This window comes from Pelodiscus sinensis, chromosome 8 (genome assembly GCF_049634645.1).
Source record: "Pelodiscus sinensis isolate JC-2024 chromosome 8, ASM4963464v1, whole genome shotgun sequence".
Lineage (NCBI taxonomy): Eukaryota > Metazoa > Chordata > Testudines > Trionychidae > Pelodiscus > Pelodiscus sinensis.
The window spans coordinates 9768869-9782608 of record NC_134718.1 but is presented as its reverse complement, the minus strand read 5'-3'; the positions used below and the strand labels follow the sequence as shown (position 1 = coordinate 9782608).

Genomic DNA, 13740 nt, shown 5'->3' with positions numbered 1-13740 from the left:
GAACAAATGCATTCTTCCATTACAAGGGACCGTTACCTCCCATCTGTGAGTAACATTCAAATTAACCCCCAGAAACCTACACTTTATTTCATGAATGGTAACTTTATCCCCTTATTGTTTTTAATGACCTGGGTGTAATATCATTGGAAAGATCCCTGATGTTGGTGTGTGTGAGGGAGAGGTAGAACAGGCTCATCTGAAGTGAACTGGTGAGACTATTGGTGGAAGTGGTAGGAAGTGTTAATTGCGCTTATTTCTTGAACAAAGGGCGTGCAAAATGTTTGCAACTTACAACCTCAGCAGGCAGAAGAATGGAGTGAGAGGTACATCAATGCAGAACAGGCTAGACTTTGTTGGCTTCCACATCTAGTTAGTACTTTCAAATGTGTGAACTAATTCCCACAATATTCAGCAGGTCTAGTAATATTAGTGACATTCACAGAAGATAGTGGAATTGGTACTGTATCCACTCGTCTATCAATTTTTCTTAGTAAATGCATAGACAGACAGACAGCATTTGAGACCAGAGGGACAGTCTTTGGATTTTATAATACAATGAGGTGATCAGAAATTTCTTCAGAGAGTTTTGCTGTCTTCTCACCTTGACTGTTCTTTCCTGAATAGGGGAAAACGTATTGCTTCTCTGGTCACAGAGTTGCACTAAATCTGCATTTTATTAGATGTTTTATTTTTGAGGTACAAGATGTTTTTGATTATTCCACACAGGATTAATTGTTTATCCCGCTATATATTTTTGAATTATTTATCATTTAAGATGACAGTTTCACATTTGCGCAGTTGGCTTGTGCATAAAAAAATCACTATACCAGGGCAATAGTTACCAATTTCTGCTTTTTAAAAAGGCCTGATTTTGCTCAAAAACTGACCCTTGAAAGGGGCCCATTTTGCTCCAAAAACTTGCAGGCTAAAGGAAAAGTTTCTCTGAAAATATGCACTCTTTTACTTGTAAGCATTTCATTACAACAAATACGTAACACCACTCTAGCCAGGAGTACTTCTGGCTCTGGTAACAGGATGTGCCTTATTGTTTCCTTCATTCAGATGTAAGTCGTAGGCGCTCTCTGGGGACAGGATGAGAGCAAATCATGTGTCACTTATTAGTCACTTTGCTAAATGCCCTATTGAAAAGTTGTTCAGATATGAAGGTGATAAGCACAATAGAAGAACTTACAACGTAAATAATCTAATTACGTCTACTCTACAATGTCCTTCCTTTCAGTTCACCCTTTCCTTGCGCTTTGGTGGTCATTTACAGGAGATCAAAGCAGTGAAAGAGGTTTGCCACACAAAGGTTAAGGGAAAAGGTGAATCAAGCCCAAGGTCTAAAGGTATTTTCTTGGTCTTACATGATTCTGTATTCTTTTACCTGCTCTCCCTGTTACATTCTATAGGGTGAAATACTGTTATTCTTATGACCAACTGGCAAGTGGCTCCTTCTGCATGATTTCGATGTGCATTATCAGTCTTGTAGCAACAGAGGTATTGGAGCATAAGCTTTTGTGGGCAAAGACCCACTTCATCAGATGCATCTGACGAAGTGGGTCTTTGCCCACAAAAGCTTATGCTCCAATACATCTGTTAGTCTGTAAGGTGCTACAGGACTCCTTGTTGCTTTTGCAGATCCAGACTAACACGGCTACCCCTCTGATACTTGACATTATCAGTCTTCTACATCCATGATTTTTAATCTGTTACATGCCCTTACTGTCCCGGATCCAAAATACACCTGCAATCCTTTGCAAGACTAAACATTTTCTGATTTCCTTAAGAGCAATTATCCTTTTAATTCTTGGACAAAGATTTTTTGCCCCCACATAATCTTTACTAGAGTATCTTCGTTGGTATTCTTTTTTTTTAACTCTTTAAGTGCTTCCTGTTACCAGCACCCCCCACCCTGCCTTTTTCCTCTTCCCCTGTACTTTGGCTTTTCCTGCCTGGCAGAACCAGCACAGAAGATATGAAGCATATCAAGTCAGTCCACTGATTATAGTGGTATCAAACCTTCAGATTTGTCTTGATAGGTAGTACTATCATGACTTTTTCCAGTTGTAATCCCAAACACATGCTCTCCCACCAGGGTATGTCTATATTGCACAGTTATTTCAGAATAAGCTATTCCGGAATAGTTATTCCAAAATAGTTGATTTTGAAATAGCACATCTACACTGCAGGGAAGCCTCAAAATTAGTCTGAGGCAGGCTTCCTTAATGCAGATGTGTGTGATATCTTGATTTTGAGCCCAAGGAGGAATAACTTAGAATGGCCCTGGTAAGGGTCTATTTTGAAATAACAGAAGTGAAGTGTCTATACACGCCTTATTTCGAAATAGCTGTTTCGTAATAGGCATATTCTTTGTAGAATGAGGTTTACAGAAGTCAGAATAAGCCATCAGTTATCTCAAAATTATTTCAAAATAATGGAATTGCTGTGTAGATACTCGCATAGTTATTTCAGAATAACAGTCGTTATTCTGAAATAACTTTGCTATGTAGATACACCCCCAGAGCGGTGAAGAGAAATGTTTAGCCTTTAGATTCTGGAGTTCTAAGGTTTTTCATTTCTAAGTCCAGAAGCTTATTTGGATTGATGGTTTGATTCCTTTTGGTACTGCAGTTTTCTCATCCACATTGTACAAAGCACTCTCCTCCTACCAAACAGGTCAGCAGTTGGCTTTGAATCAGTAAGTCTCCAGTTGACATTTCTTAAGGCATTGGTTAAGCAGAACCCGCAGGCTTATGCAGCTAGCTTCCAGGTCCCACATACCCCTCAGAGAACATTGATATCCTTAAGGGTCTGGCCTCAAGGAATTATAAAGTCTGTAAGTATACAAAGTAGCTTTTATCCGCCTTCAGCATATGATTCTTTGGTCTGCCCTCTTCCACCTCCTTTTACAGGAGTAAAGAAATGCCTGAGAGCTAGAACTCCAAGCAACTTGCTCTTGGAAGATGACATTCTTGACAGCTGTCAGGATTCCTTGAGAGCTGGGTTTCTGGATGCTTTCAGAATCTCACTCTCCAGACATCTGGCAGCAATACTCTATTGACATCCTGTGGCAAATTAAATCTTATTAAAGCTAGCATAGTATCTTTCTTTGTATTGGAAACAGCTACTGCTTCTCCTCGTTGACTCCCTTGGCTGCTGGATACCACTGACACTAGTAGCAAAATACACATTCACTTCAATGGGAGCAAAATCGGGATTAATATTGTGGCCAAAGATCGTAGTGGGTTTCCCCACAGATTTCTGTTGGTTTGGTCAGTTGTCTTTTCCCCATCTCATGCTACCTGCTCTGAAAATGGGTGTTGCTAATTTTGAATACTCAGATCCCTAACTCTTAGTGCTTACAGACTATAGGGCCATTTCTAGGAGCTGTAACACAGAGAAATGAAGTGTTCTCTTTGGATCTGTCTAGATAACTTGAGCTGCTAATTCAGTTCTGTGGCAGTCCTGGGCCTTGCCACAGTTTTCCCTCACCCCTCTCTCAGTGCCATGTTTTCAACTTGGGTATGTCTAGACTACAGGGTTTTGTCGACAGAAGTTTTGTCGATAGATACTGTCGACAAAGCTTCTGTCGACAAAGAGCATCTAGACTACATCCAGTTCTGTCGACAAAGCAAGCAGCTTTGTTGACATAACAGTGTGGACGCAAAGGACAGTGTAGATGCAATAATGCCTTCTGTCGACAGAACTCTGTTGATAAAAGGCATTATTCCTCGTAGAATGAGGTTTACATAGGTCGACAAAACTGCTGAGTTTTGTCAACATTATGTTGACATAACTCAAAGGCAGTGTGGACGCAGGTATAGTTTTGTCGACAAAAGTCCACTTTTGTCGACAAAACCCTGTAGTCTAGACACACCCTTAGATGCTACCACCTCCTTCTCTCCTTCACTTCCTGATGCTCTGGTCCGCATTTTCACCCCAGCTTGATTAATGAAACCAAACACTCCCATGTAATACACATCTAGAACGAACTTTCCTTACGCAGTCTGCTCCTTGTGAAGAGCTGTGACTTGTCCAAAGAGTCCCACTTCTGCCCATTGCCAGTGTCAAATAAGCAGATTGGAGTTACTTGCTTAACTACAACAGCAAAAGAAAAATAATCCATTCAAATAATGTACTTTGGTGGAGGTTTCAGTATTGTATTGGTTTTTTTGCTCTTTCCCACATAGAGATGTAATCTCCATATTATAAAATTATATTTAGCTTCCCATTAGCAATATGTGAAATGTCATCCATTTCCTTCATGTAATGACACTAAGTAGTCTGGCCCTACCCTCTGTGGGTATTTGAGTGTTATCAGTGTAATATTTTTGTTATAGATCTAATCAGTGGGAATGTATAACGGTAATTTATTTCACAGAGGCATCTTGATTCTATTTTGTTTTGTAAGAAAAATATGATCCCTGCTGTGCACATCCATCCTTTAGAGTACTTTTTCTGTTGGAGATCAAATCACCGTTGTAAGTAACATTGTCATTAGTTATCACCACTAGATTTCTCAGCATATACTTTATTTTTCACTCTTAAGAAATTGTGATTCTTTGCTCCCCAGCAATAATCAGTTCTAGCCAAACAACTGTACGCTTGGCAGATGTGTTAGCATTAATTCTTTGTGCAGTTGCTTTTGCAGATATAATCAGAGTTAGCTATCACATAGCCATTTCTATTATTACTTTGCCTCCTCTCCTTTGCCATCGCTTACCTAAAAATGACATGCTGAACTTCTCTAATTCTCCATATCAGTGAATTATGTTCCAGTTCTGCTTGGTTGATTATCATTTTTATTATCATTTTATGGATTTAATCTTAGTTGTGTGTGTCTTGGGTGTTCATTTTATTAGTAAATGTATTAAATGATGCTTCTACTGTAGGGGTGTTTGTTTAGAAAACAAAATAATTTCATAATATTGAGGTCTGTAAAATACATCACTGGAATCATTGATAAAGAGAGTGTTCCTTCTTAGTGGCATACGTTACTGATTTCTTCATGTCTTAAACTGTATTTAAGTTTATTTGATAAGAAATCAAGTCAACATATACAATAGACTATTCCTGCAAGATGATGTATTTGGGTGTTTACTTAATGGCTTTTGGTGTTTCACATATTAGAACTGGTCTGTCAACAATTAACATTCACTGCTTAATAAAGCCATACTGCAGGTAATGGAGTATTATTAAACTGCAGCCGATGTGCTAGAAATACTGCCTCCTGGCAATACCATTTCAATGTATAACATCAGCTGAGAAATACTGCTATTTATTTGTGCATAGATCCCAGGGAAGAAAAACCACAGAAGGGTTTGAAACTCAGTATAACCAGCAGATGGGGCTGCTAGCTTACAAATAAAATAGCAACTGAGAAGGAAACAAGATCCTGTAAGCTTTTATCAAATGTTTAAGTAATTAATTTTGTTTAGAAAAAAATAATTTCTAATGTGTCAGATGCTACTTGGCAATCGAATAAAAATACACATAACTTGAATACATGTTCAATATACATTCACATACGTAAAACAACAAGGCTTTATGAATTATATAAACATCTGAACAGAACCTTATGCTTGGCTAATGAAGGTTTCTGAAAAAACCTATTACCCACACATGATTAAGAGGAAAAAAAAAAAAAGCCCTGCATCACAAAAGAGTGATGCGGCTCCAGGCTTGTCTCCACTACGCCAGGATTCGACACTGCAACAACGAATCCACTGATTGTCTATTTATTTGGTCTGCCTAGATGTGATAGCATCGATGGGAGAGTGCTCGGAGCTCGCTTAATTTGTGTAGCTAAAGTGGAGTAGCTTTGATCGGCAGTGGAGGGGTTAGTGTAGACTGGGCCTTAGCATGACAGAGCCCTGGGATCACTGAATTTGATGCTGCTCTATTCCACTCAAAGGGAGTTTTCCCATTGACTTGAATAAGAACAGGCTCCTATTGAGGGCCAGAAGGAAGCTTTCCTTACCTCTTTTTGCTGATGTGAACTATAGCATGGTCATCACTGAGAGATACATACATTTATCTGCCCTTCAGTATGGCAGCAAGGAGCTGCAGAAGGAGAAGGAAAAAATTGGGGTGGGAAACAAGCGGAAAAAAAGGCAAAATCAGACACTCAGAAAGAGGCACTGGGAATCTTTGGGACAAGAACCTAAGCAAAGTTATCTAAATAGTGATGTTTCAAAACAGACTAGGCAAAGCCCTGAAAAACAAACGGGAAAATTTCCCAGGTACATAATGGACATAAATCCCTTAAATTCTCTTAAAACTCCCCATATTTAATGGCCTTTTACTGTCAGGAGGCTGTTAAGATGGTTAATAGGACTTATCCATTCCATTTGTTAAGGAAAACCCCCTCAACATGCTTTCAATGAGGGCAGAAATAATTGGGGGAAAAGTACAGGTTACTTCCTCAGTTTATATTTTCCAGAAGATAGTGATTGGAATTTTACTGGAAATATATGTTTTTAAAAGTAGATAAAAATTGGCAGTTGGCACTGGAAAACAAAGTAATGACTCTAATTAGGTTTCTCTAAGGCAAAATCTACACTTCCCATTGCTCTTAGAAAGGAAACAATTTCATCCACAGTCTAGATTAGATTTATAGGGCTCTCCTCTGGAGAAGTAAGCAAGTGAATATTGCAGAATCCCTTTCCTATGCACTAAATAACCTTATTTTCCTGTCAGATGTGCTATATGCTATAATCACAAGATTTCTCAATCCAGAGGAGTCAAGCTATCACCAAGGGCCCTGTTCTCTTTTTCAGTGTCGTCCTTGACATACAAGTTTATATTATTTTCCCCACTGAATATTAATACGATAGCTGGAAGAGTACAAACAGTTAACTGCACCACAGGCACTGTTGTGGGATTGGCATAGGAGGTTCATTTTAAAGATAGGCTCCTCTTTGGTTGGTTGGTTTCTTGACCACAGTTTTTGACCATGGTTTTAACAGTGATTGATCACTCTGCAGTATATTCAACTACACCTGGGTAACCTCCATTAGTGAGTACTTCGCAGGAATAACAGGACAGTTTGACAGAATGACATAATTGTAGTCTCTTCTTGCTAATGCTACTGCTTCTTCCTCCATGTCCTCTGCAGCTGGTGTCAAAACCCTCTCCAAGGCAGTGGGTCAAAGCCTATGCTTTGGCTTGCAACATATTAAGACGAGGATAATTTCCATTGCATCAAGTCCAGGACTATGAGTGTGGAAAAGTTTAACACTACAGTTTGCCTGTGATAATACCCTTAAGGGAGCCAAAAAAAGGCATGATGTTTGGCTTAATATGATTCACCCGAAGGGAAATGCCAGAGGACCACTCATAAAGGAACAACAATTTCCTTTATAGATACTGTACATTTACTTAATAAAAAAGCACAGAAATATGAAATTTTATATATATATATAGAAGAAACCTCTGTGTGTGTCCAATACATCAGACATTGACCAATCTCAACTTATCCTTATCAAAAATACTTTTCATATGCACTTAATCTCCAGTTACTTAACAAAGATGGGTACTAATAGGACTATCTTGTATATAGAAGAATTGAGGTACATAGAGATGACTGCCCTGTTGACCTCAGTGGGAGCTGTGAGTGCTGAACACAACTAAGCATCAGGACAGGTGTTACCTGACCAAATTCTCATCATAAATCAGCAGTAGAGCTACAACTAAAACCCCAGATCTCTCAGCACCATGGGTTAACCCTGTCCTTTTGATAAGGGATGCTTGATAGTTTAATGGCTACAAGCCAGTGAGAAGTTGTAGGATTGCCAGGTGTCCGGTTTTCGCCCAGACAGTCTGGTATTTGTGGCCTTTGTCTGGTGGTAAAAACCCAGAAAATACCGGACATGGAAAATATCCGGTATTTTCTGTTTTTCTCAGATGGAAGGCCATCGGGGACATTCTTCCCCTGCCGCATCCAGCAGGGTCTGGAAGGACTGGGGAGAGTGGGGATTTAAAGGCACAGTGCCTCTTTTTTCTTTTTTTTGCTCAATAACTTTGGTCCCCCAGTGTTCAGTATTTTGTGTGAAAGTATCTGGCAACCCTAAGTTGTTGTCAAAGTTAGTCTTTGGGAGATCCACTTTGGGAGATCCACCAGATTTCTCTCTGTCACTGTTGCTCTTGCCTACCATTTAAGGTACTGGAATAACATGACCCTATATAACACCAGCATGTAAAATCTACTTGAGAGAATACTTGTTCCCTATGTATCCAATTGGAGAATTTATGTTTCAGCATTACCTAGCTACAGTGTTTTCTTTGCTTCTCTTCCTTTTACCAGTCTTCTCAAAAGAGGTGGACCTGGAACAAATTGCCTGTAGTGCTGAGGGAGTTCTGTTCTAAACACTGGAACTTAGGAGCTTTTATTCCAAGACTTTTGAAATAGGGATGGGAAAAGAACAATTAGTCAAGAGCCATTTTCGTACCTCACTGATATTTCCAATAACCATGATACGTGGGAAAGTCAAGTGGACAGTTAAATCAGAAGAGGAAAATTTCCTCTTTTTTTTTTAACTTTTCATTTGACAGTTTGCCAATAACAGTTAAATGGCTTGAATAAATAGTTACAGAATGAATAGTAAATTGAGAAGTCAATGTGGAATGGGGCATCTGAAAAACTGAGATAATTTATAGTCAGGCTTATTTATACTTGTATGGATATTTGGTTCAGATTTTAGTCCTTTCCCATTCATATCCGATTTGATTATGGATTTCATAGATATTAGTTCTAACTTTTCACTGTGTGCCAGTGTTGGGGAAAAGGGGGATGGTTTCCGCACACAGCAGCGCCATGATGTATATCACTGTGTCGGAACACAGCATTTTCCATACCAGACCTATCTAGTCTAGTGTCCTTCCTCTGGTGTTGTCCTACACCTGAAGTCTATATAGGTGCCTAAGCTATGCTGTGCAATAGGTAAAGCTTTCTTTCTGCCCTGTTTCATCAGTTCGCTCCCCGAAGCATGAACTATGAACAGCTTAATGCTCCAGATCCAAAGCCCACTGAGGTCAATAAAAATAGTTTGTGTGTGTGTGTGTGTGTGTGTGTGTGTGTGTGTGTGTGAGAGAGAGAGAGAGAGAGAGAGAGAGAGAGAGAGAGACATTCACAGGCTCTAAAATGAACAGCCTTAACCTAGTTCCTCACTTTGCTTTCCAGTTTAATCCAAGGGCAGCGTGTTATCAATGCTTTCCCACAGATACTTGTTCTTATCACTCTATTGCCAAAACATCAGCTAAGCAAAGAAAAATCAAAGCTCTACAGTATCCTTAGGGGGTTACCGTACCCCTAAAGAAATATATTAAAGGCAACATGCAGTGTAAAATCTTAGTCTTTTGATTAAAAAATAAAAGGCCAGACTAAGGTTAAATCAAGTGTCTTTGCAGCATATCTTTCATTGCGCCAAAGTATGTACCTGCCTTACCCTAAAAGCCCATATATTTTAACTTTCGCTTGGTTTAATAGAAGATCAGAGCCACTATCTATAATACATAACATGATTTCACCTACCAGCATTTCACACGTGAGTTAACTGCTTATATAGAGCATTCAAGTTAAAAAAAAAAACTCTCTTGAACAATCACTTTTGTGCTGTGAGAATTAGAAGAGGGAAAACCACTGTTGTGTTAATACAACATTTAAACAGCAGATGCCTGCTTTTTAAAAAAAAAGAGAGTTGGAGTGATTCATTTGAAGGTCAATCAATTTTATATGTTTCTAGTCACAAGATAAAAGGCCCCTCCTCCGCCACAAGAGCAATAACTGGCTCCTTGGGTCTTGTTGTTTCATGGAGAGTACCGTATGCAAAGGCTCAAAGTGCATTCTGTATTGCCAGCCATTTGTAAAACACACAGAAACCGTACACACCTGACATTCTTGGATCTTTGTTTCCTTATCTTCTAGCACATAGCACAAACTGATTGTCAGTGAGACTCACTTGCTTTTATATCGGCAGCACTGTATATCAATATAGGTGATATCGGTTTCCTTTTACACACAAAGAAATGAAATGTTTCTCTTGGAATTTGGAAGGCACACAGGCAACAAGACTGCTCTCCTTTCCTTTCGCTCCAAATTACCATTTCAGACACCAAACAAATACTGCTTTGCCGTTTTCTAAAATTAATATTCTTGTATCTAGTCAGGCACCATTGCCTTTTAGTCTCTGGTCAATGATTTCACTGCATATGCGACTGAAGGAAAAACAAGCAATAATTATAAATTCATAAAATAAATAATTCATTGATATAAAATGATTTTTAAGGGGGCTTAATAAGATTTGTTTTCCTGACAAATAACACAAGTGTTAGGATGAAACCATGTTTCAGTGCATGTGAAATTCCAACCCAAACTGATTGGGTATATTTTCTTCTTTTTTTTTTTAACTACTTTTGATAAGAAATACATTACAAACTCATCAGTTTAGCTTCCTGTTAACAAAGAGACAGCAGCCGTCTGGATTATTCTAGATCCGCAGCGAAACTGCCACACTACGTACGCTCAAACTAAAGCTGTGCAAGTTTGACAAGGGGCAGATGAATCCAGGAGTTATTGTGCAGGGGTTTAAGTCTATGCGGCAGCTGACGGTTGAAATAATCATCTATACATTGCTCTGAGCTAGCTGGGGAAAGGTTGAAGCTGTATATTTTCAACATATCTAGTCTAATGGTTAATCTGTTGTCTTGTACAGGGGGTGCTGGGTGGAATCACAGCAACAGCTGACAGTTTGGAGCAATTGCAGTGGGTATATTTGGTTGCCTGATGCACAGTGGTAGGTAGGAAAGTAAACAGGCTTGCCATTGAAAGAGGGAAGTCATGTTCATTGTCACTCAGACCAAAAAGACATTGAGTACACCGAAGCTCAATCAACCCATTCATTATTTGCATTCAGTAATAGGGAGCTTCCATGTCATTGTATTCCACCACCCCTTGGAGTATGAGGGCTGAGCAAGATATAAAGAATGCCAGATTACAGCAGAACAGTGATTGCTGTGTGTGGTGATAAGTTGCTAAAGAGAAAAGGAAAGTTGAAAGAGGCAGCGTGGAGGTGATGGGGAGGGGGCAGGGAATCAACTAGTTATTCAAACCAGGAGTTAATAGACTGCTAAGATAAGCCACCTTATCCCTGCAAGCACAGAGAATTATCTGTATAGACATGTAGTATCACTCTTTATAGGGATGAAAGGGATGTGTTGTGGGTTAAATCGAAACAAAAAAACGAGGCATCTGCAAGTGACAACTGTGGCCGATGGCTGGCTGTGAGGGAAAATGATATGTTGGACTCTGATGAAGCAATGGTATCGAAAGCCTAACAGTTTGGATAGATTTTTGTTTTATTTTAGCTATTGTTTTGATTTGTCGTCATCTTCATCTTTTAAACACATCTTTATGTCCCCTTCCAGGCAAATCACACTGGAGCCAGCTCCAGCCATTTCTTTGAAAGAGCAGTACTGGTATTCTGCCTTGTTACATTTAAATTAAAGCTAAGAACAAAACAGAGAGTGCCATGGGCATTGAATTAAGCACATGGGTTGTTTTAAAAAGATGTGCAGGAGTCGCTGGTTATTGTTCAAATTAATGTAATTATAACAAGTTTAACGTATAGCAATGGAAAAAAGACAATCGGCAAATCTGATTTGATAATGTCGTCTTCAGAGTGCAGCTTGGCTAAGACCTTTTGTGGGGCTGCACGTTACTCTCTTGAAAATAAACCTCTGCATAAATCGTCTCTGAGACCCTCATTTTTGATAGGCATTATTAACACATAAAATAGTCCTAAAAGGATTGTTGGCCCAGAGGCATACAGTGGTTGCCATTAAATAAATATTTGCCTATTTACTGTAGGCAAATATCTATCTTCCAGGCAGCCCTCTCTCTTGCACACACTGAATACCTCATTTGACCCGACTCCAGAGCTTATGAGGGTCCACAAAATCTACTAGCCTGGACCCCTTTGGCTCTGGTGTGCAAGGGGAATATGAGGAGTGTCCTCAATTGGGGGCCACATCAAGCATCAAGTGAGATTGTGGTGTTTTCTCTTTTTTCCTCACTTTTGTGTGGCCCCTGACTGATTTTTCTGAGAGTCAGCGGCCCTGACCCCAAAAAGGTTACCCACCCCTGTTGTATGAGATGAAGCTGGAAGTCATAAAGTGAATTTTAGCCAAGGAAAATCTAGGCTGAATATCAGGAGATAAATCCCTAATGATAAGAACTATGAGAGCATTTATGCTATCTAGCAACATGGGATCTGAGCACCCAAAGCCAACTATGCCCTGGAATTGTCTCCCCCAAAACTGGGCTGGTCCTCACACGAGTTGATTGGAAAGGTTTAAGAAGCTTATTGGTAGATTTTTTTCCTCCCTCCTTTTTACTTCAAGTATTTTGATGCAAAAATGTAGTTTCTTATGGATCCTATTGACCATTATTGACCGTGGACAAAAAATGGAATGAGATTGCGGTCTTTTAGTAAGTGTTCAAATCAGTGCAAGGCTCCATGGACCAGCAAAGAGAAGTAGGCTCTTTGGATAGATTTTAGTATGAGAAAATCTGTCAGTAGAGAAATTCCAGAAGTGGAAGGTTTGACAAACAGCGCAATCTGTCCAATGTATGTCTGATGATTCCCTGAGAATGTATTCCGCTCAGTGTAATATGCAAATTTTTGCACATGATTTTAGTTAATTGAGGTCTTGTATTGGATCCCAACAATTTAGAATCCATTTGTAATCTTATCAATTAGTATTTGACCATATTTATTCTTAACGTGAAAAGAGGGTTGTTGTTTTTTTTGCTGCTCCTTGCTATTAAGTTCTGATCCAACGTTTATTGTTTTAAATATTTTCATCCACAGCCAAAAGAGTTGGATCTACCTGTACATGTAGAGACCCTTCTTGGACAAATGGGTACTTCAGTAAATCTACAGTGGTTGAATTGTAATAATCAGTGCATACTCAATTAATCTGACATAGGTCATGCATGATAAGCTTTTGGGGATCAAGATAGGTCTTTATCTCTTGGAATTAATTGGCAGGTATCTGAGTGTCCCGCATATATCACATTTCCTGCTAATGGTAAACTGAGCAAAGAGGTAAAAAACATAATTGACCTCTGAAACAGTCTGTTCTCTTTTAGTGCATAATTTTGTAAGCCGGGGGAATAGTGTGGCAAAATAAGCCCATAAATTCTTCCTTCCAGTTGTTCCCCAGCTATGGCAATGTAATAATGCATCACAGAATTTTACCAGCTCAAGGGTATGCTTACCTACTTTTCTATGCATGTCTACACTAGAAAGAAGATCAACTTTGCAGAGGTCAATCTTCCCTAGCGTTTGATTTAGCAGGTGTAATGTAGACCTGTAAATTGAACGCTGAGGGCAATAACTGGCATCCAGCACACCTTGTTCTGCGAGGAGTAAGGGAAGAAGATGGTTGTGTGTGCTCCTGTCAGCCTCCCGCTGTGTGAATGTCACCATGGCTTGGCTTAAGGTAAGATGACTCCAGCTACCCATTTTTCATAGCTGGAGTTGTATACCTTAAACCAACCTGCCTGGTCTAGTGTAGACCAGGCTTAAGATACATGCAGTTTTTCCAAGTATATTAGAGAAGCAAGTTGAGTGAGGTTAAATCTTTTACTTGACCAACGTCTACTGGTGAGGAGACTAACTTTCGAGGTTAAAACAGAACTGTTCTTCAGAATACCCTGTGTAAGCTTGAAAGCTT

General features: G+C 39.4%; 1 protein-coding gene across 27 annotated transcripts in view; it reads left to right on the top strand.

The window, feature by feature from the left end:
* The window catches only part of KCNMA1 (potassium calcium-activated channel subfamily M alpha 1), a 742164-nt gene that overhangs the window by 635886 nt on the left and 92538 nt on the right, over positions 1-13740 (top strand). The window lies entirely within an intron of this gene.